Source organism: Arachis hypogaea, chromosome 16 (genome assembly GCF_003086295.3).
Source record: "Arachis hypogaea cultivar Tifrunner chromosome 16, arahy.Tifrunner.gnm2.J5K5, whole genome shotgun sequence".
NCBI lineage: Eukaryota > Viridiplantae > Streptophyta > Magnoliopsida > Fabales > Fabaceae > Arachis > Arachis hypogaea.
In genome coordinates, this window is record NC_092051.1 from 63,535,130 (window position 1) to 63,556,524 (window position 21,395).

Genomic DNA, 21,395 nt, shown 5'->3' on the forward strand with positions numbered 1-21,395 from the left:
CCTTATTGCTAAAGATTTTTATTTTATACAGAGGGATAGGATTTGTATCTAAGTTTTATTTGAAATCTTTTGTATGACAGATATTATTATTAATAATTATGTGATTATTATTACTTTGAAATGTTTGATATATGATTTTGATTATCAAAAACAAAATTTTCTGGAATTTTCTATAAAACTAAATAGCGATATCGAACTAAAGGCTCAATCGTAAATAATTAATAAAGGAAAGCAGGTTGGTAACGCCTTACTTTCGGTACGATCATGATGTTCTGGAAGTTGGGTCGTTACACATGATATGTGTGTTAAGTGATTTCAGGGATTACAGGACAGGAATGGCTTAGAGGATGGAAAGGAAGCATGCAAAAGTGGAAGGAATATAAGAAGTGGAAGGAACTGCAAAGCTATCAGCCTGACCCTCTCACACTAAAACGGTCATAACTTGAGCTACAGAGGTCTAAACGATGCGGTTCTAATTGCATTGGAAAGCTAACGTCCGGGGCTTCGATTTAATATATAATATGCCATAGTTTCCCTGAAGCTAGGCGATGCGAATGCATGCCCCACGCAGATGCGTCGCAGTGACGGAAATCAGATTTCTTCTCCAGCGATTCCTGGGCTGTTTTCGACCTAGTTTTCGACCCAGAAAACACAGATTAGAGGCTATAAAGTGGGGGAATCCATTCATTCATGATCAACATGCCTTCGATTATTCACTTTTAAAAATTTAGATGTAGTTTTTAGAGAGAGAGGTTCTCTCCTCTCTCTTAGGTTTTAGGATTAGGATTTCTTATTATTTCAACTTTATTATTTCAACTCTCTATCAGGTTCAATATTCCTTTCACTCTATATTTCTCTTTTACTTTCAGATACTTCAATGCTTTTCTTTAATTACTTATGTCGCCAAATTGGCTTATGAACTCTTTATGTTTAGATTGATTTTCTCTATTTGATATGAGTTGAGGTATTTCAGATTTATGATTCTTATTTAGCTTTTTTTTATATTCTTGGCTTTAATTGATTAACTGGAGGCTCTTGAGTTATCAAACTTATCGTGATTGATTGTTATGTCTGCTAATTGAATTGAATTCCACTAACTCTAGTCTTTCCCTAGGAGTTGGCAAGGACTTGGGAATCTAACTAATTAGTTCACTTGACTTTCCCTTGCTTTCGTAAAGGTTAACTGAGTGGGATTAACTTCAATTCTCATAAGAATAACTAGGATAGGACTTCCAAATTTTCATACCTTGCCAAGAGTTTATTTTAAAGTTATCTATTTATTTTACGTGTCATTTAAATTACTTGTTCCTTACTTTCAAAACCCCCAATTTACAAAACTCATAACCAATAATAAGAACATACCTCCCTGCAGTTCCTTGAGAAGATGACCCGAGGTTTGAATACTTCGGTTATCAATTTTTAAGGGGTTTGTTACTTGTGACAACCAAAAGGTTTGTAAGAAAGGATGATTGCTTGGTTTATAAACTATACTTACAACGGGAATTTATTCTGAATTCTAAACCGTCAATCTTCCATTCTTCACTCACCCACTCACTATCCGAAATGGGGTAAATGATGTCCGCCTCTAGTAACCGGGTTACCTCCTTCTTGACAACCTCCAGAATGGTAGGATTCAATCGTCTTTGAGGTTGTCGAACGGGTCTAGCTCCTTCTTCTAAGAAGATCCGGTGCTCACACACTTGGAGGCTTATCCCCACTAGATCTGCCAAGCTCCTTGCTACAATCACCGGGAACTTGTGGGCTTCATCATGGTATGAGTACTTTAGGTGGGGCGGTAGTGGCTTCAATTCTAGCTTTTGCTCTTGACTCGACATTTGAACTTCCGGTGGTTCCGGATGGGGTAATGGGTTCACTTCACTTAGGCCTTCACTTTTTTCTTCAATCATATGCTTCTCATCTAGCTTTGCATAATGCACTTTGGCCACAATGTTGTCAATTAAGTCACACCGGAATATGGAATGGTTCTCCGGTGGGTGCTTCATTGCCTCTTCTAAGCTAAAACTTACGACTGTCCCATCTATCTCAAATGAGTAGGTTCCCGAATAGGCATCCAAATTGAATCTAGAGGTCCTCAAAAATGGCCTCCCAAGTAGGATAGATGATGTCCTTTTGGATTCACTACGTGGCATCTCAAGGATATGAAAATCAATTGGAAATACCAAACCTTTTATGTTTACCAACACATCTTCCGCAATACCCGTCACAGTTATTATGCTCTTGTCCTCCAAGACAAACCTAGCCGCCAACCGCTTCAACGGTGGAAGCTTCAATATATGATAAATGTAAAGAGGCATAATGCTAACGCATGCACCAAGATCACATATACAATCAATGAATTGAACTCCATCAATGATACAAGAGACTAAGCAAGGGCCCGGGTCAACACACTTTTCCGGGATAGCTCCCATCTAAGCTGAAATAGAACTCCCCAATGGAATAGTTTCTAACTCGTGGATTCTATCTTTGTTCATACACAAATCCTTAAGAAACTTTGCATATTTAGGGTCAAGTTCCACTTTCTTGAACATCTCCACCATTTTTGGGTCAAGTTCCACACGCTTCTTAGTCTTTCTTGCCAATGTAGGAAATGGAATTGGTTGAGCTACTTCCTCCAAGACTTGCTCCTTTCTAGGGACTTCACTCCTTGGTTGAGGGTCCTCATCTTCAACTACCGCATGTGCCTCGTCCTCCTCTTCTATTTCTTCTATCTCCACCACATCCTCCTCTTGAGTAACTATCATTGGGCTAGGTGCCTTTGAGCTTCTCTCTTTTAATTGAGTTTCGGACCTCAAGGTTATGGCATTGATGCCACCCTTCGGGTTGGGTAGAGGTTGAGATGGTATGGCACTAGAGTTTGGAGCTTGAGGAGTGGAGGTAGAAGATGGCTCCATGCGAGCAATGAGGGCTTGGAAGGTGGAAGTAAGGCCATTAAGACTTGAGTTGAGTGTATTTTGGAGTTCTTTTTGCCCTTGGAGTATGGACCGGAGTGTCTCATCTTGATTTGAAGAAGGGGAAGGATAGGTGATTTGTGGTGCTTGTGATTGGTTGGGTTGAGGTGGTTGTCTATGAGGTGGTATGTAGGTTTGGTAGTTCCTTTCTTGGTTTGGTTGTTGATGTGGAGGGTTTTGTGAGTATCGGTTTTGTGGATTGTTGGTGTTCCATTTTTGGTTGCCTCCATTGTCCCTACCTCCTTGTTGATAATTGTCCCGCCAACCTTGGTTGGGGCTATCCCTCTAACCTTGATTAGAGTTGTTACTCCCTTGGCTATAATTGCCTCCTTCTTGTCTTTTTCTTTCATGCCTTGGCATACATAACTAACCAATACTTGAGTGTCAATCATGTGTTTTGGACATGAGTCAAGAAGTTTGCGAAACTGCTCCCAATACTCATATAGGATTTCCATCTCGCCTTGTACAATACATGAGATCTCCTTCCTTAGCTTGTCCGTCATTTCCACGGGCATGAATTTATCTAGGAATTCTCTTCTAAGCAAGTCCCAATCAGTAACAATATCACTAGGTAAGGTATAAAACCACTCCTTGGCTCTTCCCTCAAGAGAGAATAGGAAGGCAAACAACCATATAGCCACTTCATCGGATCCTTCTTGCCTAGTGGTCGAGCATACACCATGAAAGTCCTTAGGGTGTCTAAACTTTGGTAGAAGATTGATGAGGGCGGTCTTAAGTTCAAAGTTTGCATTCAAGTTGGGATGAAGCACATGAAGAGGTTGAAGGACAAATTACGGTGCACCTGCTTCCTTGAGAGTAACTCTCCTTGGAGCGGCCATATTGTCAACACCTAGATCAAAAGAAGAACTATTAGTAGTATTAATGGAAGAGTAGATAGTGCCTTCTCCGAATGACGCTTCGAAATTAGCCTCGGATATGGTTGGTGAATTGGTAAAAACTTTTTCACCTTCCTCAAAGGCTAACCTCCTCCGAGCTTGCCTAATATGGAGCAAAGTTCTTTCAATTTCCGAATCAAATGGGGTTAAGCTCGGATTCGGTAGTGAACGCGTCATACAATGAAGGAGATAAGAAGCTCATGACATCAAGTGGTACTAAGCAAAGATTAATTCTAACTAACAATCAAATAAACAATTAATTAAGAGAGAAATGCAAGTATCTACATATTAACATATTCACACTAATCAATAGAATGGCACACATAAGCAACTCCCCGGCAATGGCGCCATCTTGATGAACGAAATTCTTATGCCGGTATAGAAATTAGCAATGAATCCAATCGTGAGTATAGTCTAACCGACATGCAAATATCGCATCAAACAATTCTAAAATCTATGACCGAGAGTATTAGTCCCGGGTCGTTCTCCCTAGGAATTGCCTTAGAATGCACATTATTGATTAGAAAGTCTTTTGTGGTTTTGAGAGTTGGTACAAGAATTCAAGCTAACAAAGGTAAACAACAATTGATTAAGATAAAGGCCTTGGCTAAGGGTGAGTATTGGAAGTTCCATCGTTGTAGTTTCCTTCAATTGTGATAACAATTGATTATTGTTTCACTTAGTTAACCCCCTAATAATGGAGGAAAGTCAAGTGAAAGTAACTAACTTGAGTCATAAGTTCTAGTCTAACCCTAGGGAAGTCTAGCTTTAGTGCACTCCAAGTCAATTAGTAATTCTCAATTTCCAATCAACAATTGATATCCACTACTCAAGTGTCTCCAATAACTCAACCCCTAAGCCAAGTAAGGGAATTCTACTCCATAGCTAGGGTTATCATTTCATCAAACATTTGGTGAGCATTCATAGGAGACATTATGAAATTGAAGAAAAAGATTAAATTCAAGATATCTAGGAAAACAAAAAAAAATTCAAGATATCTAAATCACACAATTATCAATAATTGAACAATTGCAAGCATTAGACATGAAATACCTCAATTCATTGATTCAAATCAAAGTAACAAAGTCAAACCTAGATCCAAAGTGAATGAATAAAAGAAAGCACAAATTGAGAGTAGGAGAAGAGTAGATCTACAACTTGTATCAAAGTAAAAGTGAATTAGCAATTGATCTCACCATGAAATCAAAGGAGAATTGCAATGGAGAATGAAATTCTAGAGAGAAGTTGAAGTTTCTCTCTCTAAAAGAAATGTAACTAAATCCTCAAAATATATAAAATAATGTCTAATTAGTGAATCCCTCAATCCTTGGTCTTCTTATGTTCTTCCCGCCAGAACTTTACCCAAAAATAGGGCCTGCAACTGCCTGAAATTACTGGTCACGTTTTCTCCTTTAAAAATCACGTGCGGCCATCGGCGCGTATGCGCACAACACGCGCACGCACCGATGAGGCTTTTGCAATCCACGCACAGGCGCGCAGTACGCGGGTGCATCCAAGGATTTCTGGCCCAGTGGTGCACGAAATTGTAATTCACACTTTTCACAATTCGTACCACTAACCAGCAAGTGCACTGGGTCGTCCAAGTAATACCTTACGTGAGTAAGGGTCGATCCCACAGAGATTGTTGGCTTGAAGCAAGCTATGGTTATCTTGTAACTCTTAGTCAGGATATCAATTACAATTATCAGTTGACTTGCAAATGAATAAGAGAGCATGGATTAAATAATACTTGTTATGCAGTAATGGAGAAAATGTTGGAGTTTTGGAGATGCTTTGTCTTCTGAATCTCTGCTTTCCCCCTGTCTTCTTCTTCACGCATGCAAGGTTCCTCCTATGGCAAGCTGTGTGTTGTGGGATCACCGTTGTCAATGGCTACCATCCGTCCTCTCAGTGAAAATGGTCCAGGTGTGCTGTCACCGCATGACTAATCATCTGTCGGTTCTCACTCATGCTGGAATAGGATCCATTGATCCTTTTGCGTCTGTCACTACGCCCAACCGTTGTGATTTTGAAGCTCGTCACAGTCATTCAATCCCTGAATCCTACTCAAAATACCACAGACAAGGTTTAGACTTTCCAGATTTTCAAGAATGCTGCCAATGGATTCTAGCTTATACCACGAAGATTCTGATTAAAGAATACAAGAGATACTCATTCAATCGAAGGTAGAACGGAGGTGGTTCTCAGTCACGCGTTCATAGGTTGAGAATGGTGATGAATGTCACGGATCATCACATCCATCATATTGAAGTGCGAATGAACATCTTAGATAGAAACAAGCGTGTTTGAATAGAAAACAGAAATAATTGCATTAATTCATCGAGACACAGCAGAGCTCCTCACCCGCAACAATGGAGTTTAGAGACTCATTCCGTCAAAGAGTACAAAGTTCAGATCTAAAAATTTCATCAGATACAAAATAAATCTCTAAAAGTTGTTTAAATACTAAACTAGTAACCTAGGTTTACAGAAAATGAGTAAACTATGATAGATAGTGCAGAAATTCACTTCCGGGGCCCACTTGGTGTGTGCTGGGGCTGAGACTTGAGCTCTACACATGCCTAGGCTGTTTCTGGAGTTAAACGCCAGGTTGTAACCTGTTTTGGGCATTTAACTCCAACTTGTAACCTGTTTCTGGAGTTTAACGCCAGAATAGGCAGAGAACTGGCGTTGAAGCCAGTTTGCGTTGTCTAACCTCGGGCAAAGTATGGACTATTATATATTGCTGGAAAGCCCTGAATGTCTACTTTCCAACGCAATTGAGAGCGTGCCATATGGACTCTTGTAGCTCCAGAAAATCTATTTCGAGTGCAGAGAGGTCAGAATCCAACAACATCTGCAGTCCTTTTTCAGCCTCTGAATCAGATTTTGCTCAACTCCCTCTGTTTCAGCCAGAAATTACCTGAAATCACAGAAAAACACACAAACTCATAGTAAAGTCTAGAAATTTGATTTTTATTTAAAAACTAATAAAAATATACTAAAAACTAATCAAATCATACTAAAAGTTATGTAAAAACACTGCCAAAAAGCGTATAAATTATCCGCTCATCACAACACCAAACTTAAATTGTTGCTTGTCCCCAAGCAACTGAAAATCAAATAGGATAAAAAGAAGAGAATATACTATAAATTCCAAAATATCAATGAAACTTAGCTCCAATCAGATGAGCGGGACTAGTAGCTTTTTGCCTCTTGAATAGTTTTGGCATCTCACTTTATCCATTGAGGTTCAGAATGATTGGCATCTATAGAAACTCAGAATTCAGATAGTGTTATTGATTCTCCTAGTTCAGTATGTTGATTCTTGAACACAACTACTTTATGAGTCTTGGCCGTGGCCCTAAGCACTTTGTTTTCCAGTATTACCACCGGATACATACATGCCACAGACACATAACTGGGTGAACCTTTTCAGATTGTGACTCAGCTTTGCTAAAGTCCCCAATTAGAGGTGTCCAGGGTTCTTAAGCACACTCTTTTCTTTTTTTTTTTGCTTTGGACCTTGACTTTAACCGCTTAGTCTCAAGTTTTCACTTGACACCTTCACGCCACAAGCACATGGTTAGGGACAGCTTGGTTTAGCCGCTTAGGCTGGATTTTATTGCTTTAGGCCCTCCTATCCACTGATGCTCAAAGCCTTGGATCCTTTTTATTACCCTTGCCTTTTGGTTTTAATGGCTATTGGCTTTTTCTGCTTGCTTTTTCTTTTTCTCTTTTTTTTTGCCATTTTCTTTTCTTTTTTTTTTTTGCAAGCTTTTGTATTCACTTCTTTTTCTTGCTTCAAGAATCATTTTTATGATTTTTCAGATTATCAAATAACATGTCTCCTTTTTCATCATTCTTTCATGAGCCAACAATTTTAACATTCATAAACAACAAATTCAAAAGACATATGCACTGTTCAAGCATTCATTCAGAAAACAAAAAGTATTGTCACCACATCTAAGTAATTAAAATAGTTTCAAGGATGAACTCGAAACCATGTACATCTTGTTCTTTTGTAATTAAAACATTTTTTATTTAAGAAAGGTGATGGATTCATAGGATGTTCATAACTTTAAGGCATAGACTCTAATCTTTATTTATTATTTATCAGAAATAATATAAATTAGGCATAAAAGCAGATACTTAGCAATAAAAGAAAAGAAACTAAGGACATAAAGACAAATGACTCTAATTTTAATACTCATAGACTCTTAAAATAGATAAAAGGTTATCACAGAGTTAGCACTCAACAACCTTTGCTTTGGGAGGTAGATGCCTCTTTAGTTTGTGGAGTGCTTGGCCCTTCAAGAGATAGCTTCTGGCGCTTTAGTTCTTTCAGTTCACGCCCTTGCTCTTCTTGTTCCCTAAGCAGTTTGCAGAGCATGCTGTTTTGATTTTGCTGTTCTTCCTTCAGTTGATCCATAGCTTCTTGCAGCTTGGTGATAGATGCTTCTAGGCACCCCCAGTATTCAAATTGAGGAATTTTCGGGAGGAACTCATGTGCTCTCCTCTTGATGGGATCGTCTTGCACTTGTCCTTCCATTGAACTTTTGGTGATTGGTTGCTCAACTGAAATATACTCATCTACTCCCATCTTTACTCCAGCATCTTTACATGATAGGGAGATCAAGCTTGAATAAGCCAATTTGGCATTTTGGAGTTCTTGTTTGTAATTTTTTAAAGCTCACAAGAAATCAGCTGATGAACTTCCAATTTTTTTTCCAGCATAATGCAATGGATCATCACTGCTCTTTTGATGGTGACCTCAGAGTGGTTGCTAGTGGGCAGTATAGAGCACCCAGTAAAGTCCAGCTAGCCTCTGGCGACTGGTTTGAGATCCCATCTTTTGAGTTGGTTTTGGTCACCCTTTGTATTGGTTGTCCATTTGGCTCCAGGGAGGCATATGTCCTCTAGGATTTTGTCCAAGCTCAGATTTGGTCTCATCATTATCCTATTAAAGGAGTCTAGGTCATCTTGCAGTTGAGGCAGCTTGAAGATCTCCCTTATTTTGTCAAGGTGGGTGTGAACAATCTTCCCTCTGACCAGAGTTCGATAGTCATAGAATGCGGTTCTAGCTATTCTCTGCCTGTCTGTTTGCTACAGATTAGAGTAGAATTCCTGAACCATGTTTCTTCCCACCTTTGTTTCAGGATTAGCTAGGACTTTCCAGCTCCTGTTTTGAATTTACTCTTGGATCTCCGGATATTCGTCTTCTTTCAAATCGAATTTAACTTCCGGGATCACTGACCTTAGACCCATTATTTTGTAGTAATGGTATGAATGTTCTTTGGTTAAGAACTTCCTTTGATTCCAAAGTGATTTTGGAATATTCTCTTTCTTGCCTCTAGAGTTGGTTTGTTTTTCCTTAGGAGCCATGATCTTGGTGGGTATTGGCTTAGTGATCACGGATAAACACACCAAACTTAGAGGTTTGCTTGTCCTCAAGCAAAATAAAGGAAAGGAGAGGGATAGAGGGAAAGCCAAGTTCGAATTGTGGATGAGATGGGGAGGCCGAACGAGGATTTAAAGGGAAGGGGGATGGGTTTTCGAAAATCTTTTAAAAAGATATGATAGAAAATATAATTTGGAAAAGATAAGTAAGATAGGAAAAGATGTAATTTAAAATTGAAAAGATATGAAAGATATTTGAAAAAGATAGATTTCTTCTAAAAATATTGTGAAGATTTGAAAAAGATATTGATGAGTTTGAAAAATTTTGAAAAAGATAGATTTGTTTTGAAAAAGGATTTGAGAAGAGGTTGAAGAAGAATTGAGAAAGATTTAATTTTAGGATTAAGATATTTAAAAAAAAATTTGAAAAAAAAGGTTGAAAAATGAAAGTATGGGAACATGTTTATGCAAGAAAAATGGATGGACATATGAAATTTTGAAAAAAATCCAAGTTGGGAACAAAAACTTCCTCCCCCCCACAATCTTGTCGTTAAACGCCCAACTGCTGCATGTTTTGGGAGTTTAACGCCCCACTGTAGCTTCTTTTGGGCGTTTAACGCCCAACTGTTGCTTCTGGCTGGCGTTAAATGCCAGAATTCCTTTGTCACTGGGCATTTTTCCTGAACGCCCAGGATGCTGCAAAGTATGTCAATAAACGCCTAGAATGGTACCCATTCTGGCGTTTAACTCCCAGAAAGGTATCATTACTGGCGTTAAACGCCCAGTAGATGCTTCTTTTTGGCGTTTAACGCCCAATTGTACCTTTTACTGGCGTTTTCTTGCAAGTGAGCTCCTTTTTCCTGTTTTGTGCTCTGAATCCTTTTGTAACCCTGTGAACTTATTCAAGTGATTCTTTACCATGAAGATTATTAATATTGAACTTATATAATTTAAAAATAAATAAAATGAAGAATAGAATAAAATAAAATAACAAAAAAAGTTTTGCTAATGGCTGGGTTGCCTCCCAGTAAGCGCTTCTTTATTGACTTTAGATGGACCTTGCTGAGCTTTTAATCTAGCTTCAGCCTTGGGCACTCTTGCTCAACATTGCCTTCAAGATAATGCTTGATTCGCTGTCCATTAACAATGAACTTCTTATTAGAATCAATGTCTTGAAGCTCCACATAGCCATATGGTGACACACTTGTAATCACATATGGACCCCTCCACCGGGATTTTAGTTTCCCGGGGAATAGCCGGAGCCTAGAGTTAAACAGCAGAACCTTCTGTCCTAGTTTTAAGACTCTAGATGACAGCTTTCTGTCATGCCACCTTTTTGCTTTCTCTTTGTAAAGCTTGGCATTTTCGAAAGCAGTGAGTCTGAATTCCTCTAGCTCATTTAGCTGGAGCAATCTTTTTTCTCCAGCTAATCTGGCATCAAAGTTTAGGAATCTGGTTGCCCAGTAGGCCTTATGTTCCAGTTCCATGGGCAGATGACAGGCCTTACCATATACAAGCTAGTATGGAGAGGTCCCTATAGGAGTCTTGAATGCTATTCTGTAAGCCCACAGAGCATCATCCAAGCTTTTCGCCCAATCCTGTCTACAAGTACTTACAGTCCATTCCAAGATTCTTTTTAGTTCTCTATTAGAGACTTCAGCTTGCCCGTTTGTCTATGGATGATAAGGAGTTGCCACCTTGTGACTAATTCCATACCGGACCATAGCAGAGTAAAGCTGTTTGTTGCAGAAGTGGGTGCCCCCATCACTAATTAGTGCTCTAGGGACACCAAACCTGCTGAAGATATATTTCTGGAGGAACTTCAGCACTGTCTTAGTAGCATTAGTGGGTGTAGCAATGGCCTCTACCCATTTGGATACATAGTCGATTGCCACCAGAATATAAGTGTTTGAGTATGATGGTGGGAAAGGCCCCATGAAGTCAATACCCCATACATCAAACAACTCAATCTCTAAGATTCCTTGTTGAGGCATGGCGTAACCATGAGACAGATTACCAGCTCTCTGGCAGCTGTCACTGTTACATACAAACTCTCGGGAATCTCTATAGAGGGTAGGCCAGTAGAAGCCACATTGGAGGACCTTGGTGGCTATTCACTCACCTTCAAAATGGCCTCCATATTGTGACCCATGGCAATGACATAAGATCTTTTGTGCTTCTTCTCTAGGCACACACCTTCGGATTATTCCATCTGCACATCTCTTAAAGAGATAGGGTTCATCCCACAAGTAGTACTTTGCGTCAGTAATTAATTTTTTCTTTTGTTGCCTGCTGTACTCCTAGGGTATGAACCTTGCAGCTTTATAGTTTACAATGTCTGCAAACCATGGTGTTTCTGGAATGGCGAACAAATGCTCATCCGGAAAGGTTTCAGAGATCTCAATAGAGAGAAAGGACGCCCCTTCTACTGTTCTATCCGAGACAGATGATCAGCCACTTGGTTTTCTGTCCCTTTTCTATCTCTTATTTCTATATCAAACTCTTGCTTAAGCAACACCCATCTTATGAGTCTGGGTTTTGAATCCTGCTTTGTAAGTAGATATTTAAGAGCAGCATGGTCAGTGTACACAATCACTTTTGATCCTACTAAGTATGATCTAAACTTGTCAATGGCATAAACCACTGCAAGCAATTCTTTTTCTGTGGTTGTGTAATTTTTCTGGGCATCATTTAAAACACGGCTAGCATAATAAATGACATGAAGAAGCTTGTCATGCCTCTGCCCCAATACTGCACCAATGGCATAGTCACTAGCATCACACATTAGTTCAAATGGTAATGTCCAGTCTGGTGCAGAAATAACTAGTGCTGTGACCAGCTTAGCTTTCAGAGTTTCAAATGCCTGCAAACACTCTGTGTCAAACACAAATGGCGTGTCAGCAGCTAGCAGGTTTCTCAGAGGTTTTACGATTTTTGAAAAATCCTTTATAACCTCCTATAGAATCCTACATGCCCCAAAAAGCTTCTGATTGCCTTAACATTGGCAGGTGGTGGTAATTTTTTAATTACCTCTACCTTAGCTTGATCCACCTCTATTCCCTTGTTCAAAATCTTGTGCCCAAGGACAATTCCTTCAGTCACCATAAAGTGGCATTTTTCCCAGTTTAAAACCAGGTTAGTCTCTTGGTATCTTTTCAGAACCAGTGTCAGGTGATCAAGACAGGAGATGAATGAGTTCCATATACTGAGAAGTCATCCATGAAGACTTCTAGAAATTTTTCCACCATGTCAGAGAAAATAGAGAGCATGCATCTCTGAAAGGTTGCAGGTGCATTACACAGCCCAAATGGCATCCTTCTGTAGGCAAATACTCTAGATGGACATGTGAATGCTGTTTTCTCTTGATCCTGGGGATCTACTAAAATTTGGTTGTAGCCTGAATAGCCATCCAAAAAGCATTAATAATCATGACCTGCTAGTCTTTCTAGCATCTGGTCTATGAATGGTAAAGGAAAATGATCATTTTTGGTGGCTGTATTGAGCCTTTTGTAGTTAATACACATGCGCCACCCTGTAACTGTGCTTGTAGGAACCAGTTCATTTTCTTCATTATGAACCACTGTCATGCCTCCCTTTTTGGGGATAACTTGGACAGGACTCACCCAGGGGCTATCAGAAATAGGATAAATAATCCCAGCCTCCAGTAACTTGGTGACCACTTTCTGCACCACTTCCTTCATGGCTGGATTTAGTCGCCTCTGTGGTTGAACCACTGGCTTAGCATCGTCCTCCAATAGGATCTTGTGCATGCATCTTGCTGGGCTGATGCCCTTAAGATCACTTATGGATCACCCAAGAGCTGTCTTGTGTGTCCTTAGCACTTGAAGTAGTGCTTCCTCTTCCAGGGGATTTAGAGCAGAGCTTATGATCACCGAAAAAGTGTCACCTTCTCCTAGAAATGCATATTTCAGTTATGGTAGTAATGGTTTGAGCTCGGGTTTAGGAGGTTTTTCCTCTTCCTGAGGAAGTTTCAGAGGCTCTTTCAATTCCTCTGAATCCTCCAGATTAGACTGAACATCTTTAAAGATGTCTTCCAGCTCTGATTCGAGACTCTCAGCCATGTTGATCTCCTCTACTAAACAGTCAATAAGATTAACTTTCATGCAGTCTTTTGGTGTGGCTGGATGCTGCATGGCTTTGACAGCATTTAACTTAAACTCATCCTCATTGACTCTCAGGGTTACTTCCCTCTTTTGGACATCAATGAGAGTTCGTCCAGTTGCTAGTAAAGGTCTTCCTAGAATGAGAGTAGCACTCTTGTGCTCCTCCATTTCCAGCACCACAAAGTCAGTGGAAAAGGCAAATGGCCCAACCCTGACAATCATGTCTTCAATCACGCCTGATGGATATTTAATGGAGCCATCAGAAAGTTAGAGACATATCCGGGTTGGTTTGACTTCTTCAGTTAAACCAAGCTTTCTGATAGTGGATGCAGGTATTAGGTTGATGCTTGCCCCAAGATCACATAAAGCTGTCCTGGTGCAATTACCCTCTAATATGAATGGTATCATAAAGCTCCCGGGATCTTTAAGCTTTTCTGGGAAGCTTTCCAAAATGACTGCACTGCATTTTTCAGTGAGGAGAACTCTTTCAGTTTCTCTCCAATCCTTCTTATGATTCAAGATATCTTTCATGAACTTGGCATAAGAGGGTATTTGCTCAAGTGCCTCTGCAAATGGAATCTTTATTTTAAGAGTCCTGAGATAGTCTTCAAAGCGGGCAAATTGCTTATCCTACTCCTCTTTGCGGAGTTTTTGAGGATAAGGCATCTTGGCTTTGTATTCCTCAACCTTAGTTGATGCAGGTTTACTTCCTATAGAGGTGGTTAGAGAAGCCTTTTTAGAGGGGTTGCTATCAGCACTTTTGTATGTCTGATCCCTCACTGGCATTTGAATGTCAGGGTTAGAAGCTTGATTGGCGTTGGACGCCAACTTCTTACCTATTTCTGGTGTTTGAACGCCAGAACTGAGCTTCCATTGGGCGTTTGATGCTAGCTCCTTGCCTGTTTCTGGCGTTTGAACGCCAGAACTGCGCGTGGGTTGGGCGTTTAATGCCAGCTTTGCATCCTTTTCTGGCGTTTGAACGCCAGAGTTATTCCTCTCTGGGCTCTTACTGTCCTCAGAGGGATTTTGGATAATATTCTGCTCATCCTCTGTCAGTTGTTCTTTCCTTGGCTTTCTGCTGCTCTGAAGTGAGGTATTTAATGTTTTCCCTCTTCTTAATTGAACTGCCTGGCACTCTTCTGTTATCTGCTTTGATAACTGCTGTTTTGTCTGATTCAATTGTGCCTCCATATTGTTATTAGCATTTTTAGTGTCTTGTAGCATCTCCTTGAATTCTGCTAGCTGTTTTGTTAGAAGGCACAATTGTTGATTGAGTTCAGCAACTTGTTCTGGAGGACCAAGTTCAGTAGACACTGCTTTGGCTTCTTCTTTCATAGAGGACCCACTACTTATGTACAGATGCTGATTTCTAGTAACTATATCAATAAGCTCTTAAGCCTCTTCAATAGTTTTTCTCATGTGTATAGATCCAGCAGCTGAGTGGTCTAGGGACATCTGAGCTCCTTCTGTAAGCCCATAGTAGAAGATGTCTAATTGCACCCACTCTGAAAACATTTCAGAGGGGCATTTCCTTAGCATCCCTCTGTACCTCTCCCAGGCATTATAAAGGGATTCATCATCCTCTTGTTTAAAGCCTTGGATGTCCAGCCTTAGCTGTGTCATCCTTTTTGGAGGGAAATATTGATTCAGGAATTCGTCTGATAACTGTTTCCATGTCCTTATGCTTGCTGTGGGTTGGTTATTTAACCACCTTTTAGCTTGATCTTTTACAGCAAACGGAAACAGTAACAATCTGTATACATCCTGATCTACCTCCTTGTCACGTACTGTGTCAGCAATTTGCAAGAATTGTGTCAGAAACTCAGTAGGTTCTTCTTGTGGAAGACCGGAATACTGGCAGTTTTGCTGCACCATGACAATGAGCTGAGGATTTAGCTCAAAACTGTCTGCTTTGATGGAAGGTATACAGATGCTACTCCCATATGCAGAAGTAGTGGGATTAGCATATGATCCCAGAGTCCTTCTGGACTGTTCATTTCCACTTAGATCTATGATGGATAAAATAGAATTGATATGAATTGCAAAGAAAATATATCTTTGTTTTTATTTTTTTGAAGTAGAACAAACCAAATTATTAAGATAAATAAAAATAATAAGATAAAATAAAATAAAATAATTAGAAATTAGAATGTAAATTTCAAAAACCAAGAGAAAAATAAATTTGAAAATGAAAATAATTGCTTAATTAAGAAGATTTGAAAAACTTTGGATATGATTTTTTTTGAAAAAGATTTTGAATTTTGAATTTTTAAAACTAAGATAAGATAAAATAGAAAGTTTTTAAAATAAAAATCTTAATTTTTAAAGGGAAATTTCGAAAATTAACTGAAATAAAGAGAAAAGATATTTTTGAATTTAATGAAGAAAGAGAAAAACACACAAAAGACACAAGACTTAGAATTTTTAGATCTAATGCTCCTTGTTTTTTCGAAAATTTTGGAGGGAAAACACCAAGGAACACCAAACTTAAGGATTTTAAGATCAAAACACAAAGAAGCCTCAAGAACACTTTGAAGACTCACAAGAACATAAAAAGAACACCAAACTTAAAACTTTTAGAAAATTGAAAATAAGTTTTCAAAAATAAAAAAATAACAAGAGCACGCCAAACTTAAAAGTTTGACACGAGATTTAATCAAAGAAAAATTATTTTTGAAAAGTTTTAAAAGGAAGATTCCCAATTACCAAGAACATAAACACAACGCTCTAGCCAATTGAGTTATAAATTTAAAGAGTTTTTAAAAAAGTATTTAATGTATAAAATTATTTTTTTAATACTGATGATTTGAAAACGCACAAGAAAAATAAGAAAAGACACAGAATAGGAAAAACTAAAGATCAAACAAGAAAAATAGCAAGAACAACTTGAAGATCAAGAAAGAACAATGAACACAAATTTCGAAAATTTAAAGGAAAATAAAAACATGCAATTGACACCAAACTTAAAATATGAAACTAAACTCAAACCGAAAAACTCAATTATTAGTTTATAAAAATTTTTGAAAAAATTAAAAAGAGAAAATAAGGATTTAAACAAAATTTCAACCAAAAACAATAATAGAAGACTCTAAACCAAAAAGAAAAATTTTTCCTAATCTAAGCAACAAAATAAACCGTCAATTGTCCAAACTCGAACAATTCCCGGCAACGGCGCCAAAAACTTGGTGCACGAAATTGTAATTCACACTTTTCACAATTCGTACCACTAACCAGCAAGTGCAGTGGGTCGTCCAAGTAATACCTTACGTGAGTAAGGGTCGATCCCACAGAGATTGTTGGCTTGAAGCAAGCTATGGTTATCTTGTAACTCTTAGTCAGGATATCAATTATAATTATCAGTTGACTTGCAAATGAACAAGAGAGCATGGATTAAATAATACTTCTTATGCAGTAATAGAGAATGTGTTGGAGTTTTGGAGATGCTTTGTCTTCTGAATCTCTGCTTTCCCCCTGTCTTCTTCTTCACGCACGCAAGGTTCCTCCTATGGCAAGCTGTGTGTTTTGGTGGATCACCATTGTCAATGGCTACCATCCGTCCTCTCAGTGAAAATGGTCCAGGTGTGCTGTCACCGCACGACTAATCATCTGTCGGTTCTCACTCATGCTGGAATAGGATCCATTGATCCTTTTGCGTCTGTCACTACGCCCAACCCTTGTGAGTTTGAAGCTCGTCACAGTCATTCAATCCTTGAATCCGACTCGGAATACCACAGACAAGGTTTAGACTTTCCGGATTCTCAAGAATGCTGCAAATGGATTCTAGCTTATACCACGAAGATTTTGATTAAGGAATCTAAGAGATACTCATTCAATCGAAGGTAGAACGGAGGTGGTTGTCAGTCACGCGTTCATAGGTTGAGAATGGTGATGAATGTCACAGATCATTACATCCATCATATTGAAGTGCGAATGAACATCTTAGATAGAAACAAGCGTGTTTAAATAGAAAACAGAAATAATTGTAATAATTCATTGAGACGCAGCAGAGCTCCTCACCCCCTACAATGGATTTTAGAGACTCATGTCGTCAAAGAGTACAAAGTTCAGATCTAAAAATGTCATCAGATATAAAATAAATTTCTAAAAGTTGTTTAAATACTAAACTAGTAACCTAGGTTTATAGAAAATGAGTAAACTATGATAGATAGTGCAGAAATCCACTTTCGGGGCCCACTTGGTGTGTGCTGGGGCTGAGACTTGAGCTTTACACGTGCCTAGGCTGTTTCTGGAGTTAAACGTCAGGTTGTAACCTGTTTTGGGCGTTTAACTCCAACTTATAACCTGTTTCTGGCGTTTAACGCCAGAATAGGGCAGAGAACTGGCGTTGAACGCCAATTTGCATCATCTAAACTCGGGCAAAGTATGAACTATTATATATTTCTGGAAAGCCCTGGATGTCTACTTTCCAACTCAATTAAGAGCGCGCCATTTGGACTCTTGTAGCTCCAGAAATTCCATTTCGAGTGCAGGGAGGTTAGAATCCAACAACATCTGCAGTCCTTTTTCAGCCTCTGAATCAGATTTTGATCAGGTCCCTTAATTTCAGCCAGAAATTACCTGAAATCACAGAAAAACACACAAACTCATAGTAAAGTCCAGAAATGTGATTTTTATTTAAAAACTAATAAAAATATACTAAAAACTAATCAAATCATACTAAAAGTTATGTAAAAACACTGCCAAAAAGCATATAAATTATCCGCTCATCACAACACCAAACTTAAATTGTTGCTTGTCCCCAAGCAACTGAAAATCAAATAGGATAAAAAGAAGAGAATATACTATAAATTCCAAAATATCAATGAAACTTAGCTCCAATCAGATGAGCGGGACTAGTAGCTTTTTGCCTCTTGAATAGTTTTGGCATCTCACTTTATACATTGAGGTTCAGAATGATTGGCATCTATAGGAACTCAGAATTCAGATAGTGTTATTGATTCTCCTAGTTCAGTATATTGATTCTTGAACACAGCTACTTTATGAGTCTTGGCCGTGGCCCTAAGCACTTTGTTTTCCAGTATTACCACCGGATACATACATGCCACAGACACATAACTGGGTGAACCTTTTCAGATTGTGACTCAGCTTTGCTAAAGTCCTCAATTAGAGGTGTCCAGGGTTCTTAAGCACACTCTTTTCTTTTTTTTTGTGCTTTGGACCTTGAATTTAACTGCTCAGTCTCAAGTTTTCACTTGACACCTTCACGCCACAAGCATATGGTTAGGGACAGCTTGGTTTAGCCGCTTAGGCCGGATTTTATTCCTTTAGGCCCTCCTATCCACTGATGCTCAAAGCCTTGGATCCTTTTTATTACCCTTGCCTTTTGGTTTTAAGGGCTATTGGCTTTTTCTGCTTGCTTTTTCTTTTTCTCTTTTTTTTGGCCATTTTCTTTTCTTTTTTTTCGCAAGCTTTTGTATTCACTGCTTTTTCTTGCTTCAAGAATCATTTTTATGATTTTCCGATTATCAAATAACATGTCTCCTTTTTCATCATTCTTTCAAGAGACAACAATTTTAACATTCATAAACAACAAATTCAAAAGACATATGCACTATTCAAGCATTCATTCAGAAAACAACAAGTATTGTCACCACATCTAAATAATTAATCTAGTTTGAAAGATGAATTCGAAACCATGTACTTCTTGTTCTTTTGTAATTAAAACATTTTTTTATTTAAGAAAGGTGATGGATTCATAGGATGTTCATAACTTTAATGCATAGACTCTAATCTTTATTTATTATTTATCGGAAATAATATAAATTAGGCACAAAAGCAGACACTTAGCAATAAAAGAAAAGAAACTAAAGACATAAAGACAAATGACTCTAATTTTAATACTCATAGACTCTTAAAATAGATAAAAGGTTATCATAGAGTTAGGACTCAACAACCTTTGCTTTGGGAGGTAGATGCCTCTTTAGTCTGTGGAGTGCTTGGCCCTTCAAGAGATAGCTTCCAGCGCTTCAGTTCTTTCAGTTCACGCCCTTGCTCTTCTTGTTCCCTAAGCAGTTTACAGAGCATGCTGTTTTGATTTTGCTGTTCTTCCTTCAGTTGATCCATAGCTTCTTGAAGCTTGGTGATAGATGCTTCTAGGCGCCCCCAGTATTCAAATTGAGGAATTTCAAGGAGGAACTCCTGTGCTCTCCTCTTGATGGGATCGTCCTGCACTTGTCCTTCCATTGAATTTTTGGTGATTGGTTGCTCAACTGAAATATACTCATCTACTTCCATCTTTACTCCAGTATCTTTACATGACAGGGAGATCAAGCTTGGATAAGCCAATTTGGCATCTTTTGAGTTCTTGTTTGCAATTTTGTAAAGCTCACAAGAAATCAGCTAATGAACTTCCACTTCTTTTTCCAGCATAATACAATGGATCATCACTGCTCTTTTGATGGTGACCTCAGAGCGGTTGCTAGTGGGTAGTATAGAGCGCCCAATAAAGTCCAACCAGCCTCTGGCGACTGGTTTGAGATCCCCTCTTTTTAGTTGGTTTGGGACACCCTTTGTGTTGGTTGTCCATTTGGCTACAGGGAGGCATATGTCCTCTAGGATTTTGTCCAAGCTCTAATTTGGTCTCATCATTCTCCTATTAAAGGAGTCTGGGTCATCTTGCAGTTGAGGCAGCTTGAAGATCTCCCTTATTTTATCAGGGTGGGTGTGAACAATCTTCCCTCTGACCAGAGTTCGATAGTCATAGAATGCGGTTCCAGCTATTCTCTGCCTATCTGTTTGCCACAGATTAGAGTAGAATTCTTGAACCATGTTTCTTCCCACCTTTGTTTCAGGATTAGCTAAGACTTCCCAGCTCCTGTTTCGAATTTACTCTTGGATCTCCGGATATTCGTCTTCTTTCAGTTCGAATTTAACTTCCAGGATCACTGACCTTAGACCCATTATTTTGTAGTAATGGTCTGAATGTTCTTTGGTTAAGAACTTCCCTTGATTCCAAAGTGGTTTTGGAGTATTCTCTTTTTTGCCTCTTGAGTTGGTTTGTTTTCCCTTAGGAGCCATGATCTTGGTGGGTATTGGCTTAGTGATCATGGATAAACACACCAAACTTAGAGGTTTACTTGTCCTCAAGCAAAAGAAAGGAAAGGAGAGGGATAGAGGGAGATCCAAGTTCAAATTGTGGAAGAGATGGGGAGGCCGAACGAGGATTTAAAGGGAAGGGGGTGGGTTTTTGAAAATCTTTTAAAAAGATATGATAGAAAATGTAATTTTGAAAAGATAAGTAAGATAGGAAAAGATGTAATTTAAAATTGAAAAGATATGAAAGATATTTGAAAAAGATAGATTTGTTCTAAAAATATTGTGAAGATTTGAAAAAGATATTGATGAGTTTGAAAAATTTTGAAAAAGATAGATTTGTTTTGAAAAAGGATTTGAGAAGAGGTTGAAGAAGAATTGAGAAAGATTTAATTTTAGGATTAAGATATTTAAAAAAAAAATTTTTGAAAAAAAGTTTGAAAAATGAAACTATGGGAACATGTTTATGCAAGAAAAATGGATGGACATATGAAATTTTGAAAAAAAATCCAAGTTGGGAAGAAAAACTTCCTCCCCTCCACAATCCTGGCATTAAACGCCCAACTGCTGCATGTTTTGGGCATTTAACGCCCCTCTGTAGCTTCTTTTGGGCGTTTAATGCCCAGCTGTTGCTTCTGGCTGGCGTTAAACGCCAGAATTCCTTTGTCACTGGGCGTTTTTCCTGAACGCCCAGGACGCTGCAAGTATGGCGTTAAACGCCCAGAAAGGTATCATTACTGGCGTTAAACACCCAGTAGATGCTTTTTTTGGGCGTTTAACACCCAATTGTACCTCTTACTAGCGTTTTCTTGCCAGTGAGCTCCTTTTTCCTGTTTTGTGCTCTGAATCCTTCTGTAACCCTGTGAACTTATGCAAATGATTCTTTACCTTGAAGATTATTAATATTGAACTTAGATAATTTAAAAATAAATAAAATAAAGAATAGAAAAAAT